Genomic DNA, 14,504 nt, shown 5'->3' on the forward strand with positions numbered 1-14,504 from the left:
GCAAGCAAGAAGCATTGGGGAGGGCTAAAAGTCAGAAAGAGTGAGAGTCTGTGTCTATGGGAAAGACACGTGGAAGTTGGATTGGAGTCAGGCAGCTTTGAGAGAAACTGGCAAGCAGCAGTGGGGCAAGGGGTGCAGGCAGGATTTTAGATCTGCTGCTTCAGGCAAGCTGGCTGAGCTAAGTAGCTTTAGTCAGCTGCAAATGACTGAGGGGAAGTATAGGCTGGCTAAGGAACACTGGGCTGGGTAGCAAGCAGGGTTCCGCCCTGTTGCTTCAGGCAAGCAAGCTAAGCCAAATAGCTGTAGCCTGTCGCATATGACGGGGGAGTAGGGAAAGAAGCTACCTGGCAGGGCGCTAGGGGCTAGAGTTTGGAGTTGGTGATTTTGAGAGAGAGAGAGAGAGAGAGAGAGAGAGAGAGAGAGAGAGAGAGAGAGAGAATGGTCTCAGCCGCGAGAAAGAGTCTCTCAGCCAAGGGAGTCTTAGAAAGAGGGTTACAGCAGGTGCTGTGGCTAGAAGGACAGCTATTAGCTGTGGAGGAATCCCCTCTGTGGAGCTGGGGGGATGGGAAGAGTGGGGGGCTAAGAAGCCGCTGCCATCTTGTCCTTGAGCTGGAGAACACGTGGGGAGAGAGACCTAGTTCTTTTGTATTAGGCAGGGGTTAGGCTATAGCTAAGAATCAGAAAGAGAGAGGGGGTAGGGTGGACAGAGAGAGATGTTATTCACGGTTTTTGCAGACAGCAGCGGGGGCTCTTGTGGAGCTGGCTCTGCACACGTTGTCCACCACCTGTGGGAAACAATGTAGGCCCGTGCCTGGGTGCACGAGTGTGGATCTCTGTCGCTGGTCTGCTGGTCTGCACCGTCCTTTGTCAGAGATAGGGCTATTGTAGAGGAGCAGGGGCTAAGCAGGGCACTCACAGTGCACAAAGCAGACTCTGCAGTAGGAGTCTCTCGGTGGGAAATCTCCGTTTTGGGCCCAAGCCTTGGGCGACAGGTGGGCGAGGCAAAACGGGAGAATGTGGGGGTTGCATGGGCAGCAGATCCATACGAGATTGGCCTCCATCTGGGTTCTTAGAACTCTGGCAGAATGGAGGCGGGGAGCGCGCGGGGCGCACTGAGAGAGGACCAAGAGACTTCACATCTCACAGGAAGTATACTTGCTTAGCAGATTCAGCCAGGATTTTTCTTATAGACGCATAGGTGGTCGTGCCTCACGTTGGGCGCCATCTGTGGGGAAGAAATCTCGCAGGCGAGGGGGGGGGGGAAGGGAGTCCGGCGACAGAGTCTCAGGGCAGTCTGGCATCAGGGCTTCCCGCGACGCCAGCGGAAGATCCCACATTCATACGGCTGTTGGTGGGCGGGCCGGCGGCTGCATCGGCAAGGTTCTAGGGTTCCAAAAGCTGGGAATCAGGCGGAGAGACCATGGACACGTGGAGTCTGGTTTTCCAAAGCTTTTATTGTTCATGGCATGGTGAATGGGTGCAACTGGTACGCGCTTCCCCCCCCCCCCCCAAAGCCAGGGGAGACCAGTCTTATACAGAAGGGAAGAAGGGGAGGAAATAACTTAATTAGCTACACCCCTGGCCTTTTGATAATTCATTAATATTTAAATCTCTGGAGGTGGAGACTTGTTACTCACACCCTCTACCTGTCCTACGTGACTGAAGGTAACAGGTTAAATGGAGTTACCTCGTCCAAGGCCCAACAAGAGTCCTGTAAGCCAGTGCTACCATGGTTTTGTTCTCTGAACAATAAAACCTCCCTAGCTTTAGCTAATACAATTAAGCCTTTGTGATCTTCATAGTCTTCTCTAAGTTTTCTTTATACCAGAGCCAGTGGTAAAGAACATGGCTACAGACCTTCACTAAAAACTTTATTGTTCCAAAGATTTTCTAAGTGTGGTGGTCATTGTCGACAATCTACATTTTCTTTAGGGTGGAGACTGAATCATGATGTGCTCCACCAACAATGACAGAAATACATCAAACATTAATATTGTGAATGCAAGAGACACCGTCAGGTGGGGGACAGGAAGCACCCCTAATGTTTTCAAATAACTCATAGATTCAGAGGGATGTGAGGGCAGGAAGCAGAGCAGTACTTCATAACAGCATACTGTCCTCAGGACACAGAGTCTTCATGGCCATGCCACACCAATCCTACCCCTGTGGCTGTGGTAACCCATGGGCTGCATTCCATAAGTTTTAAGTCTTTTATCCTTCCTCCTTCATGGTTCTTGGCAAGTCACTTCACACAAGCTGTGAAACTGGAGAATCTCCAGTTGTTTGCCTTTGGAAGAGCAAATGACTAATCCAATTAGAGAGGAACTGTCCTCACCTCTAACCTACATTATCTTCAGCAACACTTGTGAATAATATGGGAACCACTTCAACACAGATCAGAAGAGATAGTATGATGTTATTGGTGTTTACTCTGTCAGGGTAGCATCATGATAGCATCACAGTATACCATGTTGGATTATCCACAACATATGGACAGCTGAGAACCAGGCAAATGTTAAGAAACTCAAAATGTTAAAAGATATAGGGGATCCACTTGGTTTTACCCCCTCCTCCCAGCCTGAGCTCTTAAGTTCTTTTGGAGGACACCAAGTGATGCTACAATTTTACTGCCAATAGGTGGCCAACTCCTTCTGCTTCAGCAGGTACTGCACTCTTTCCTCCAGTCTGTTATGCTCTTGTTCAGTCATTAATTGTGCTTTGATGGAGGATCATAAGCATGTGTGTGTGTGTGTGTGTGTGTGTGTGTGTGTGTGTGTGTGTGTTAAAGTGTGATTGCACAGATACATGTACACTTGTGGACATACACAACTACATGTATGAACACATAAAAGCACAGTGCATTACAATCATGTGTTCAGTTTCCCATTAATGCTAATGCAAGTGGCTATAACTTGTACTACTGTAGAAAAGAAAGTTAACTTTTGTCGGATGGAGAAAGATCACAGTGTGCAGAGAGATAAAGAACTCTGGCAAAGTGCACAGACAAGGTGACGCTTGGAAGTCCTTGTCCTTGTAGCAAAGCCCACTTAGTAAGTTCTCCAGGCTGTATAGTAAAGGCTTGGTTCCCCAGAAAGACCCAGCCCCTTGCTCTCACACACTGCTTCCCTCTGGCTTTAAGAGAAACAGTTTTCTCCAAAAGGAGCTCTCTTAACCACAGAGCAATGAGGTCAGGAAACTAGAAAATCTTCATAAACAGGAGGCAAAGTAAAATTTTAATCCCTGTAAGGTGATTTTATCAGGGATTTGATTGGCTAACAGAAGGCTGATGATCTCATGGCCAAATGATGTATGATTTCATACCGAAATATATTTCATGGAAGGGCTGTACCACACTGTACATTTTCTTTCTTTAACTGATGAACATTTAGATAGTCTCAATTTGGGGCTGCTCTGAGGAATGTTGCTAAAACCCAAATGTCCCCTAGTTTCTCTGTGGACATCCACTTCTCATTCTGGAATCACTGGGTCACCTGGAGACTACAGTTCAACTTTCTAAGGAATGGTACATGACTTCTGGCAGGGCTCTATCATGAACTGCCAACAGCAATATCTGAAGGGTCCTCATCTCCCCCAAATTTCCATGAAGTCAATTTTAACACAGTGTGAACATGTTTGGGATAAAAGGAGCTACTGAGTGCTGCAGACACAGAGCTGTAGTGTATCAGGAGCCTAAGGGCTGCACTGCACTGAGACAGACCTATTCTCACACCTCACCATGGCTATGTGAATTCCGCTTGTGTTGGAAGCACCTGCAAGCACAGGGCTACTCTAATCTCTCAAAGAACAAAATCCAGGCCAAGTTCTAAAGACAAGGAGAACTGATTCAGTGTTAGGCAAAGGTGGAAAGAAAATGCTAGCTGGCATTGGGGATGAGAAGAAAACAGGCTGTAGGGGAGAAACAGTGAACCCCTGACCATCCAGTGAGCTGTTACCATTTACCCAGGATAGAGAAGGGACACAACTTCCCAGCTACCCTTTCTGCCTCCCAAGGACCTTGATTTGCCACAGCAGCCTCCTCCTAACCTTTGTGTACCCCATTCCTTTGGTTTCCTCCAAAAGATTTTATTGTAAATGAACATATTTCGCCTCTACAAACTCCTGAGTACTTTTATATTTACAATTACAGGTTTTGTTTGTTCCAGGGTGGACATGTAAAAAGTTGGGTGGCTTCATGCAATGTTTGATACAGAGTGGTAAAAACCTGAGTGGCCATACTCACCTAAGGTGGGTACAATCATTGTTAAAGATGTTCCTCTCATGAGCAAGTGAACATAAACATGTGCAGAAAACCACAAACATGTGTATGAGAAAATACATAGAAACACAGACAGACAGACAGACACATACACACACATTCAAACATACAGAAGCAACCACAACCCAAAGAGCTCTTACAGGCATCCACACCTACACATATACTTATCATGAGGACACAGATGCTCGCCCATACCTGGGAAAGAACATATATGTGAATGCATGTGTGCTCATACACACATACAATATTGTACAAAGACCTTCACACATGGCCATATGTGCACACACAGATACACACATTCACAAAAACACATAGAGAGAGGCTCCCATCTATACTCATATACCCACATGAACACCACTGGTAATGCACTAAGATCAAGAATTGAAAAATGCGACCTCATAAAATTGCAAAACTTCTGTAAGCCAAAGGAGACTGTTAATAGGGAAAAAATTGCAACCAGCAAATTGGGAAAACATCTTTACTAACTCTGCATTTGAAAGAGGGCTAATAATACAATATATATAAAAAACTCAAGAAGATGGAATTGAGAATCAAATAACCATATTAATAAATGGGATACAGAGTTAAAGAAAGAATTCTCAACTGAGGAATACCAGATGGCTGAGAAGCACCTAAAGAAATGTTCAACATCCACTACTGGGCATATACACAAAAGATGCTCCAACATATAAGAAAGACACAGGCTCTACTATGTTCATAGCAGCCTTATTTATAAAAGCCAGAATCTGGAAAGAACCCAGATTCCTTTCAATAGATGAATGGATACAGAAAATGTGGTACATTTACACAATGGAGTACTACTCAGCTATTAAAAACAATGACTTCATGAAATTCTTAGGCAAATGGATGGAACTAGAAAATGTCATCCTGAGAGATGTAACCCAATCACAAAGAATCACATGTGGTATTCACTCACTGATCAACACATATTATCCCCAAAGCTGGAAAAACCCAAGATTTAATTGGCATACAAGATGAAGTTCAAGAAGAAGGAAGACCAAAATGTGGATACTTTGGTCCTTCTTAGAAAAGGGGACAAAATACCCATGGGAGGAGATACAGAGAAAAACTGTGGAACAGAGACTGAAGAAAAGGCCATCCAGAGACTGCCCCACCTGGAGATTCATCCCACATACAGTTACCCAACCCAGACACTATTATTGATGCTAAGATAGGGGATATAACTGTGAACAACACCCTGCCTCCTGCAGACTTTCTCTGCTGAACTAACTCTATGCCTAGCTACAAAAGGAAGGTCTTAGGTCTTCACCACATCTGGCTGGACTGTAGCTTCCCCTCCAGTTTAATGGAGCAGGGACCTTGAATGAGTCCTATTGTTTCTGACCATCCACTTAAGTGGAACTTAGGTCCTTTCTGATTATGGGCAGTGTGCTCTTTTCTGCATGGCTGATGGTCAATGTGATCTTGCTGGTGCTGCAGGTGCACTAAGGGTCTTGGTCCTATGGTCCTTCACCCCTGCATCACTCATATTTGTGCTCTAAGTGTGACTGTGTGGCATGGCAGTAAACAAGACACTGGGCAAGTGTCAGTCAGTCCAGAGGTGCTGGCTGCCTAGCAGCAAACCCAAAGTCTACAGGAACTGCTGCCTGACCCAGGCAATCATTTATGTGAAGCCTCTTCCTTCATGCTCTTTTTTGTGCTGGTCTACACATGATAGGTACTGGAGTGCCAGCTGTCTTGAACACATCTCTTCTTCCACTCAAGCCACATTACCCTGTGCTTGGGGAAGTGCTGGCAGTGCTGGTTATGGATGCCTTCTGCTTGGATTTCTTCTGGCTCCAGTTTGCTGGCTTTGGGAAGTTCATGCAGAACTACCCGGAAACTTGGTGCTTCATCCAGATGGTCCACAAGAATTAATGGGAAGCTTATTTGGATTAAGACTATATTTTCATCAAATCTACCTTCATTAGTATCCTGAAAGAGAAAAAGAGAATGGGACCCTAGGGATCTATTCCAGGACTTACCAGCTGGGCTCATAGCAACACTACAGAAGCCCACAAACATGACAAAGGTGAGGTCACACAGGGTCATAAGAGCATCCTGCTCCTTTTGTAGAGTACTTCCTAGGGTCTTATCATACCCATACACCCACAGGATTGTTATAACCAGAGTCACAGGCAAGAAATAAAGAAAGACTTTCTATAATTCAATGAAAACACAGATGCAGCATACCACAACTTTTGGGACACAAGAAAAGCAGTGTTAAGGGGAAAAATCACAGTGCAGAGTGCTTTCATAAGGAATCTGAGGTTATCTTAGCCTAGCAACTTAACAACACACCTGAGGTCTCTAGGACAAAAAGAGGCAAACCTATCTAAGAGGAGTAGACAGCAGGGAATACTCAAACTCTGGGCTGAAAACAACCACACAGAAACAAAGAGCTAGATACAAAGTGTCAACAAGAGCAAGAGCTGGTTCTTTGAGAAAATAAACAGGATAGATTAACCCTTAGCCAAACTAAGTGAAGGGCACTGAGACAGTACCCAAATTAACAAAATCTGAAATGAAAATGGAGACATAACAACAAAAACAGGAAATTTAAAATTCATCATGTCTTCCTAGAAAAGCTTATACTCAACAAATCTGGAAAATCTAGATGAAATGGATGATTTTATACACAGATACCACATACCCAAATCAAATCAAGATAAGGTAAACTATCTAAACAATCCCATGTCCCCTATAGGAGTAGAAAGAATCATTAAAAACCTCCCAATGAAAAATTCCCAGCACAAATGAGGCCATTGGTTCTCTAATCTGGAATGAGTCTGCACAAATCATCTTTGAGGCTTTGAAGACAGGTGATTTTGGTTCTAACCATAGCACTTCAGGATACTTCCAAACCTTTTCATCTATAGGCCCATGAAACAAAGTTACTGCAAAGGGTGTGGAACCACACATTGTAGGCCCATGGAATCACAGTGTATTAGACTTGTCCAAGCTATTGGACCCTGTATAGTCAGGTTGGTCTACTTGTTTAAGAGCTGTGGTGGCTACAAGGATTCTAGTGAAAGAAGCAGAGAAGTTAACTCTGGGTTAGCATCTTATACTTACATTCACCCCATGCAGTTGAGACTCTTCTCAAAGGAACACCAAAACCCTGGCTGTTTAATGCACATGTGAAACAGTAGCAGGTCCTATTTCGGAACCATCCTGGAGTCTGGTTTGAAAACCCCGCTGGCATCAATCTTGCCAGATGATGACCCACAGATGCTCATCAGTAACTGTAAGAGGAAACAAACATGATGAAAGAGATCGGTTTAGAACTCATGGAAACCCCCAGATATCATGTAAGAGTCTGATGCATCCCTCAGGATGGGTGGGAAAGCTTCATTAAACATGGAACCAGGTACACAGGGGCTTCAGTATTTATTACAACAGAAACGATTTGGACCTAAGACTTATAGCCAAAATATATGGTGAAAAAGAAGACCTGTTATCAAGTATCAGGATGCCACTATGCTTTAGTTACTGCATATGTGGATGTTATGATCTATAGGAAAGAGGGCTTATCACAGCTGGTGGGAAGGACATTCCCTTTCCCTGCATTGCAAAATGGTCTCTTAACCCAGTCTAGACCTTGGTTCACAGTGACAGAGCCTGAGAAGCAGCTTGTCAGTCCTGTTTCATGTCAGTGTTGCTAGGGTTCTTTCCTGGAGCTTCTATTCAGGAGCTGACTGGATGAACAGGGTTGTGTGAAGAAAGGCTTCTCTCTGCCTGAGGGTTAGGGTCAAAGATGTTAGGCTTCAAGAAAAAAATTTCTACAAATCTCTCAACCTAGTCTGCAGGAGAAGCTGCTCACTAAGCGTTTTTAGTCCCTAAGGGATGAATAGCACAGTCCTGGGTCTCACTTGAAACTTTAGCTTTTTTACATTCAATGGATCCTCCAGCATTGAGGTCTGCTTACTGTTTCCTGCTCACTTATGATTTCTGGTGTGTCTGTGGTGAGGGGGATATGCATGTCTGTGCCAATATGTATATTGATGGGTATGCTGAGAGGCCAGTTAATTACATGTGGTTTTGCAGTCTTTCTGCAAATTAAGCCCAGATCTCTCACTGAATCTTAACTTCCTGCTTTTGGTAAGCTATCTGACAAGCATCTTTGAATCATCTGTCACCTCCCAGCAGAGCTCCTGGTATTATTTGGTCTCAAGTCACTGCTACAAGGGTAAGCTACTCATAGAGAGGAAGAACATGGTGGCTCTCTCCACATTTTTACAGATTTTATTGTTTTCAGTTTGTTGATATTGATGTAAAAAACTACTTTATTAACATGAACGAAGCCAATGCTGTCTGTTCCAGGTTCAGACACACAACTTGGCCCACTGTGCTTTCTCATGAATTTCTTGTCATTAGGCTTAAATCCCTAGGGAGAGGGAGGAGGGTGTTGGTGACCCAGGATGGGTTTTATCCTACAAACCGTAGGCTCCACAGTAAAGCACTAGGTGAGTTTTCCAACCCACTATACTTATCAAACAAATGGAACCCATATTGCCAAAACTTAAAAGTGAATAATTTCATTTTTAGCCCAGCCCACCCTTCCCAAATCTTACCATGTGACCTCAGAATCCCCTTTCCAGCCCTTCCCTCATTCATTACAAATTCCTATCCCTGGGTTAGTTGGCCCACCCATTTGCGGAACAACCAGGAAGCAAACATGGTACTCATGGAACCAGAACAGGATATGGGGCACAAAGAGGTGCTCAACAACAGCTGCACATATGAGACAAAAGTTGTTTCGAAGGATTTGATGTCCTATTTAAATGACACTTGGGAACCTGAACACCAGTCTCTCATTCTCAAAAGGGAGTATGAGGCACTTAGAGAGAAGAGGGCAAGATTCCAGGAACCCCAGTGGCACATAGGATGGTTCCCTAGTCTGGTGGGAAAGCAGTGGGTTTGGTTGACTGACCACTGAGGCCATCTCACCTGGGTTCTTATAACTGGCCATCTGTTGATCTTCAGAATCCAGTGGCCCCAGATACCAAGCTTCTTCCAGAATCTCCAAGTCTGGGTCCTTCCATGACCCAGAGACTTTCACACAGCACTCTTCCTCTCAATGCCTACCATATGGTGGCAGCAAGAGGAGCATCTGCATCTCCAACACTCAGGTCATGGGGACAGGCACCCTGGCTGGTAGTGACATTCCTGGCTGTTTCTGTAAGGGCCTCTCCCTCTGCTCTACCTCCCAGGCTGCCAATGCTACCCTATCACTCTAGGCAGAGGAGCTCCTGGTCCTGTGACCACCACCCCTTCCAGCTTTATGGAATGAAGAGGTGTCTAAGGATGCCACTTCCAAAATTATCTAGGACCAAGATCATTCCTCCTGCTCTATGGTGCCTCACTCAGAGAGGCTCTGGTCCAGCCTTCTCCCAGGACAGAAAGAAAGGCACCCCATTTATTGTTTTGTAATTAGAGTCTTTTATAATAAAAAGTTTTAAAGTATACTTATTATAAAAATAAAAAGTTAGACTTCTTTGCCTATCCTGTACTGAGATAACACCCTGGAAATTCATGGTGTGTCTTATTGGCTTCACCATGAGGATTCATGAAACCTTCAGTGCATCCCTCACCTGACATTGTTTTGCTGAGTATTTCATGGACACGACTTTGCTTCAGGACACTTCCCCCTCACAGTTTTGTAGAGTGCTGCATTTCAGAGAAATCATTGCATGCTAATTCCCTAGCTTGCTTTGAATGTCATTAGAAATGTTTTAATATCACATGAACTGTAATGTGTTGTAAAGTTCATGGATAATAAACATGACTAACTGTCTTTTTAATGGTGCTACCAGGGTCTTCTGAGAGGGAGCCAAGGTAGGTTTAGAGAGCAGAATATGTTTCTACTTGAAGCTTCCTGGAGGATGTTCTTAAAACCCTCTTTCTTAGGATCTTGAATTGTGTGGACCAGCCCATCTGTATAGAGCTTATTAATTCTTGTAGGATCAGCAAGTATCTGCATCGGAAAAGTTCCTGAAACAGAAATAAGTACAGGCCTGACCAGCAGAACCTGGGTTTTTTCTAAGAGCCTACTACACAGCTTAGGTCCAACTCCCTTCTCAAGTGTCAGGAAATGTGCTGAAACATAGCAATCTTTGGATTGATGTGTTTGTCTCTGTGCGTTTCTATGTGTGTCTCTCTGTGTGTGTCTGTGTGTTTCTGTGTGCTTTTGTGCATGTGTGTTAGCAGTTGTATGTTGTGTATTTCTGTATTGGTAGGTGCTTGTTTTAGGTGTTTGTAGTATGGTTTCTTGTACATACAAGTGTGTATTTAGGTATGTCTCTGTGTGTGCATGTGTGTGTGTGCATGTACAAAGGCATGAACTGGTTTGTTTCTGAACATATGTGTACATATTCATATGTATCTATACATATATACACTTGGTCAGCAAACATCTTAAATGATAATACAGTCCAGCTTTAATGAGAAAGTACTCTATCAGTTCACTTTGCATCACAGAAACATCAAATACAGTAGCAGGTCATCATGCCTCTCCACCTAACTCAACAGAACAAAAGGAGACAGATAATGGTGTAAAGTCAGATATTCAACAGTTGGTAGAGAAAAACTATTCATCACTATTGAAACTGGTTGTAGAGCAAATCTATTTATCTATATTGAAATCATTTGTAGGAAAATAAAAGACTGTGTTACATAGAGGTAAGTAGGAGGCTGCCATGTCAAATCCATGAGCCTGAGAGTCAACAATGCTGGCTAAGGGTCCGTGTCCCATCTCTGCTCTTCTCTATTAGCAGTGGTATCACGTCTTTCTTCATTAATATCCCTTTTACAGTTCAATACTTTCCCTTGGGAAGATTTGTATACTGCACATTCTTGCTGATTATAGTGTCTCTTCAGTGAGCATGGATTCTAGGAGATGGATTCTCTGGGGATTTGCAGATGGAGGGGTTCACAAGAGGAACCTAGGCAGGTTCCTGTACTCTAGATATAATAACAGCCTTCACTTGAATGGTTGCTAGGCTCCCTAGAAGACCTCTCTACAGTGCTCTTTTCAGACATTGTTATGCAGTTATTTTTCAATATAATATATATGGACTATTGGAGAAATGTGGTGTTTTATTTTAGCTCCAGAACAGTGTGTAGTTCACAATTAACTTGTAAGCGGTTTATTAAATCTGAGAAAAAATTTTAGGCCCAGATGCTCTGTGGCACTGCTTCTTTGGGGATACAAGGAAAGACCTTAGCTCAAAGGTCATACTGGATTGTCCTGCTGAATAAGCCTGGTGTTTGCTGGATAGCTGACATGACAGGTCCTCACCAGGCTTTTATGTCTTGCTCCCCTATGTCTGAAATATTCCAACAGAAACTCAAACAGGGCACAGAATAGGTCAAGGTATCTCGCAGACACAATTCTTCATCAGAAGCACTGATTGTGCAAAGCAAGTAAACCACCATTGCATCTCATCCCTATAACCATGGAAATCATGGGCTGAATTTTCTTCCTTTCTTTGGGTAACTATGTATCATAAAGGCCTTTATTTTGTCTAGCCTCTGGTTCAGCAAGAGTGCATGTTTGGAAGGCTTCAGAGAAGTGCTGAGGGTCATTAAGATCTGCTGGTCATCCTGGAGGGGCCTGAGAATGCAAATTTTGCTTGTCCTCATGGGTCATCCTGAATAATTTCATGGAGATAAGTCAAGCGAATTTTAAGGACTTTGAGGTATTGTCTGTAATATGACTCCTGCTTTGCTTTGCAAGGACTTGTCCAACAGCACCCCACCCCAATTGGGGCATAGCTACATTCATCTTGAAGACATTATTACCATTAGTCACAGTCTTTGCACTATATTTCTAAGGCCATCAACAGACTGTAGGTCTCTGTTGCAAAATCTACAGCACGAGAATGCTGCTTAGCTTAAGAACTGTGTTTTGGTTTTGGTTACTTTTGATTTCCTTGAGTATATGATTTTCTTTCTTTTCATTTGAAGTTTTGTCATTTATTTGTTTTTGTTACTATAATTAATTTGCTGTTTTGTTAAGGCTATGTACTACATACTTTGACTTTCCTACTTTAAGCTTGTACTGAATAAAATTAATGTATTCTTATGAATAAAAACATAGTCTCTAATTTTTATCTCATAAGAACCTTCTGTATTCATGTGTGGTTCACAGTCTTGTAACACAAGAAGTACCAGGTAGGAATGGACCTCTTCAAGTGTAATGTGGCTTAGTCTTCATTATTTGTTCCCAGTCACAGCTACACAGAGAATTGTGCTTTTGGTGTGGATAGTGTGTCAAAATCTGTGGACCTAACTTCATGATGAAAAACATATCCATGCTGTATCTTTGTGGTCATAAATTCAGCTATGTTAAAATGCACTACTCCATGGATGCTCATGATGAACAAACAGAGGAGAAACACAAGAGTGTTTCTCTAATACATCCCAAGAAATAAAATTCACTAAGGGAATATCAAAGAAATTAGTAACCACAGAGCTGTGTGCCTTTTATTTCCTTGAATGGTAGCATCACTTATAACTGCAAAGCAGAGATCATGAATTCCAAGATCATTTGGCAGATATTAGGATTTTTGTTTGTTTGTTTGTTTTGTTTTGGTGGTGGTGTTGTTCTACTGATGATGAATTTTGTTCTCTTGGCCTGGAAAATGTATTTGATGATATTTTTTTAATTTGGTTAGGGTGTTGTTTCTGTTTTTGCATTATTTCATTTATGTGTATGGGTGTTTTTCTTGCTGTATGTCTGTACACTACATGCATACAATTCTCTCGAGGGCAGAAGAGGTCAATGGATTACACCTGGAGCAGAAGTGATGGAGGATTTTTTTAAATTTTTATCTTATGTGCATTGGTGTTTTGCCTGCATGTATGTCTGTGAAAGTGCCAGATCATGTAGTTATAGATGGTTGTGGAGTTGGCATGTGTTGTATAAGTTGGCATGTGGAGGCTGGGAATTGAACCTGGGTCCTCTGGAAGAACAGTCAGTGCTCTTACCTGCTGAGCTATCTCTCCAGCACCAGAGATGGAGGATTCTTAATGCCACTCTTTAGATCTTCTAAGAAACAAAGTCTCAAATGGATAAGCCATCTATCCAGCACCTGCCTGGACTTTTGTCTTTCCTTGTGTGATGTATCAGCTGCACTGGATCACACCCAACCAAAGACAGAAGATTCTTGAGACCTCTAGGGTCACATACTTGGGGTAGGCATGCTCAGTGTTTAAACTCTGAGGCCTGCATGTAGAGCATTAGAGTGGGTTCCTGATCATGCCTCAGGATCTCTTTTTGTCAGGGTTGGAGCAGATCTCTCCTGTCTCATCCTGCATGACAATGCAGATTAGGCTTTATTAGATGAATTGCAGAATTGAAAACTGATGAAACCTTCTCTCCTGTAGAAGTTCAATTATAGGTTTAGCTAATGTCTGGTGAAAGAAGGCATGTTTTATTTAACTGGTACTTTGGTTTCTCAGTTGGGGGCACACAGTCAACAATCACCCTTACTGACATGGGTTCTTTTCCTTAGTGATGTCCCTCAGCATGGTACCATGCAGACATATGGCTGGGCATCTCTTCTGGGCCACTCTGGCCTTCCACCCACAATCTCTAGGCAGTGGCTGTCTGTCAGCATGCACCAACAACTCGCTGCAGGTCACCACCTGTCTATAAACTGTTATCCTTTAAGATGCATGGCATTACCACACAGTTCTTGCTGGACTGTTTGCCTGTCCTGCACCAAAAGGTTTTTGAGACCAGACATTTCATTTGACTTTGTATTTGCTGTGTCTCCCATCATTGTTCAGTTTGGTTAAGAAATTAACAGTGAACACCTATATATTTATGCATCACTGTCTGCCAGCTTGAGCCACCAGACTTAAAATACACTCTAAACTTAGAGTAAACTGTTTCTTATACTTTAGTACAATGCATGCTACTCTATTCCTAGGTACCTCATGCCAAACCACTCACTTTATAGTATTGGTTAAAGTCAGCAAATGGCATGGAGTAATATATCCTGAAGACAGACTGTAAGCATCTCACAGGCAGGCTTGAACTCTCATTCTCTTTCTCCTCTTTAATGCCTATGTAATAATCAGCCTTCTAAGAACTTGTTGAATGGCATAGATTTTACCCAGAAGTCTTTCAGTGGCAATGGTCAATACACAACTCAACACAAGCAATCAGTCAAACAAAAAAGAGGAAGGTATTAACTAT

Source organism: Arvicanthis niloticus, chromosome 2 (assembly GCF_011762505.2).
Source record: "Arvicanthis niloticus isolate mArvNil1 chromosome 2, mArvNil1.pat.X, whole genome shotgun sequence".
Taxonomy (NCBI): Eukaryota; Metazoa; Chordata; class Mammalia; order Rodentia; family Muridae; genus Arvicanthis; species Arvicanthis niloticus.